Source organism: Nymphaea colorata, chromosome 13 (genome assembly GCF_008831285.2).
Source record: "Nymphaea colorata isolate Beijing-Zhang1983 chromosome 13, ASM883128v2, whole genome shotgun sequence".
Taxonomy (NCBI): domain Eukaryota; kingdom Viridiplantae; phylum Streptophyta; class Magnoliopsida; order Nymphaeales; family Nymphaeaceae; genus Nymphaea; species Nymphaea colorata.
This window is the reverse complement of record NC_045150.1, coordinates 1,854,458-1,858,030: the sequence shown is the minus strand read 5'-3', so window position 1 is coordinate 1,858,030 and position 3,573 is coordinate 1,854,458.

Here is a 3,573-nt window from a genome sequence, read left to right as displayed (position 1 = left end):
AAGCAAGGATGGACCATGGACTTCTTCCATGCCAGCCACCAGTATGGACTACGTAGATTGTGATGTTAATCCTACAATGCCTTACGACTCTTATCTTGTGGATGTAAGGTTTACTGTTAAAAGTGAGTTATCTTGCCACCCCAATTTCATGAGACTTTTGTACAATATACAAGAAGAGGACGGGTTTGTGCAGTGGGGTTCACTGACCGGTTTTTGCTCCGCAAGGGAGATTGAGGCATGTTGGGATGTAAAACATTTATTTCTACCGTTCTATAGATGTACTTCATGATTTATCAAAAATTTCAGTTGATAATAAGTCTGAAAAAATCTATCACATGTTTTCACATGTTTTTCTACATATATATCTCATCTCTTCTAAATAAAAAGGGATGGGAGTCCAACTCCCTTTAGTCTTCTTTGTTTATTTTGCACTCGATGTATTGGATAAGCAGACTAGTGGAAAATATTTAAAAAAGAAAATCACTGGTGAAAGTGAAATAATTAATGGAGTGAGACAGTTAATGCCACTGAAGATTAAAGACCAGCGATAAAAGAGTGCCACAGAAGAAGTTGACTTTGGCACACAGTAGCTTAGCACCAGTACTATCATTGTTTACACTAAACGCCGAGCCAGTGAAGGATCCTTTTGTGGCACTGATTTAGCATCGGGCATATACGCTACACAGGTGCTATATCTTATCGCCATAACATATGGTAGTGACAGTCTGAGTAGTGGTGGTTTGTCCAGTGCTAAACTTATGCCAGAGATCATGTACAGTGGCGTTATTTTAGCGCCAAAGATGAGGTTTTTTTGTGGTGCTTTATTGGTATTGAAACATCATTTTCTACTTCAAGTTTTTTTATTCACCAGCAGTGGTATTTGAAAATTGAAAATGATATGCTCATGTAAAGTTAACATTTACATATTGAAGTAGGTTGTTTCCCAAGTTGGACATGTCTTAATCTAACAAATAATAGAAATAAGAAATAAAATCCCACCCTCAAGTACTCGCTGGCGAGTTGCTTACATCACTAGTCATAAAATCATCGATCAATTTGAGCAAAAAATCAATTTGTAGGATTCCATGCAAGAAAACCAAAGCTAGAGAGCTAGACAAATAAAAAAAACCAAGAAAAGAAAGATAAATGGGAGAGAGAGTAGCCAAGAGAGAAAAAGAGAAATAGAGCTAGAAAGAAAAATAAAAGGGGAGACAAGAGAGGGAGAGAGAAGTTAAAAATGAGAGAGAGTTGGGAGAAACACAAGTTAAAAAGGGAAAGGCATGAGCATTTAAAAATGTGAGAAAGAGAAAGAAGTAGAAAGAGAGAGACAAGAAAAAGAGAGATGGAATATATATATATATATGTATATATATATATATATATATATAGAGAGAGAGAGAGAGAGAGAGAGATTGAAGAGAGATACAAGAAGAAATTTTAAATAGAGATTAAAAGAGAGAATTAGAGATAGATTAAGCAGAGAGACAAAGAGACAAATTTAAAAAGGGATATTTAAGACAGATAGAGAAAGAAAAAATTAAAAAGAAAGAAAATAGAAAGGGACATGAAAAGAGAGAAAAGTAGAGAAAGAAAGAAATGAAAGAGAAAAATAAATATGAGGGAGAAGGTGAGATAGAAAAATGTGAGAAGTAAGTGATAAAGAAATAAAAGAAGAAAGATTAAGAGGAGAGAGAAATTATTAAAAAAATAGAGCCATATTAAGTTGATAGAGAAGAAGATTAAAATAAAATACTTGTGTCGGTTATTCTTCTCAAGCTTTAAAGAAGGCCCTTAACCCCCAGAGAACCGAAGACATTATCGACTTTTTAAAGTGCAATTATCTATTTTTTAATCATTATTTTGCTTTAAAATAACATAATTATACTAATAAGGTCAAATCTAAACAAAAATAGAGATGACGAGGAGTTTAACTGTCCCAACCCCTACGCCTGGCGAGTGGCAGGCTTAAAAAAACCCATTCTGAGCAGCCGCAAGCCAAGCCAAGCCTAGCCTACTAGGGTCATAGCTAGTCCGGCCACACCAAGTACGGCCTAATGGGGTCAGCCTGCCACATCAACTATGGGACTACGAAGACAGGAAAAAACAAAGGCATTTTGGCATTTTTTTGACAAAAAAAAAGCTATTTTTTGGAAAACATGATATTTCAAGAAAATCAAGGTTATTTCAGAAATTCAAGGATATTTTGGAAAATTTAAGCATATTTTTAGAATTTTGAAAAAAAATCAATCATGTTTTAAGAAATGACCATAATGTCTTCGTCATTGGGTAAGGTCTGCAACTTGGATTCGAGTCCAAACCAGATCCAAATACCGAAGCCGGTCAATGGTGGTTGGCACTACAAATGGATACAAGCAATGTATTTGGATCTCGAAAGTGGAGTTAGATCTAAAAATGGATCTGGGGCTTAGATCTGGTCAAGGATATAGATCAAAAGCTCAATCCATATAGAATCAAATATTTGGATTTTGAATCTCAGATTTTAGTCTAAATCTCATATTTGGTCTGCATATCAGATTTTGATGTGGCTTGAGATATAAACATGGAATTGGATCCCATTTGGATCTAACATTATATTTTGGTTCTGGTTTCAGATAAAAGAATTATGCTTTTGGTCTAAATGCCTGATTTGGATATGAATCTAAATCATGTGCTTAGTTTTGAACCTAGAGCTTGGATTTGGATCTAGTTATGGATCAAAGGATCAATTATGGATCTAGAGCTAGAATCTCGTTCCAAATCTAGATCTATGAATCATTTTTTAATTTAAAGCAGGCATTGAATCTGGATCTGAATATGGATCAAGAAACCTATTTGGGATCTAAAGTTGAGATATTGGGTCTCTATATGAGTTTTTGGATGGGATCCATTTCTAAATTGAATCTGAATTATGTACAAGTCTAAGTTGGGGTTGAGCTTGTGTTTAATCTGAATTATGTACAAGTCGAAGGAAAAGTTCATCAAAATCAAGAGAACTTGAAGCGTTGAAGGCTAAAAGTCCCTGAAATTTGTTGCAAATTCATCATAAAATGTTAAAAAAAGTTGAACATAGACTTTTGAAAAAATTGGGGTGATTAAGGTGCTATATCTGTTGCGATGACAATGGTGGCCTCAACTAAGCTTATGGTTCATGATTGCAAATATATGCATCGGCTCACTTACTCAGATATCTCACACTTGCTCACATAGACTTACCCTACACCATAAATAGAGTGTGCCAATATATGCATGGGCTCACTTCAACTCATTCAATTACATTCACGCATATTTGTGAAATAAAATCTAGAAAACTTTCTTTTTGATAGATTTTGAAAAATGGGTCAATTTTGTATATATATATATATGTTGATTGTGACTCTAGCTTTTCAGAGTTGCCCAGCGATCGGATTAGGATGGATAAGAGAAAAACAATGAGAAAAATGTGATGAAACTTTTAGTAATAGTTTTCACCTTCTTCTCTATATTTTTCACTCTACCGTCCAATTGCATAAGAAAACAACCATGATTAGATGCTTGTGTCACTCTAGATAGCCAACGTCACCATTCACTCATATA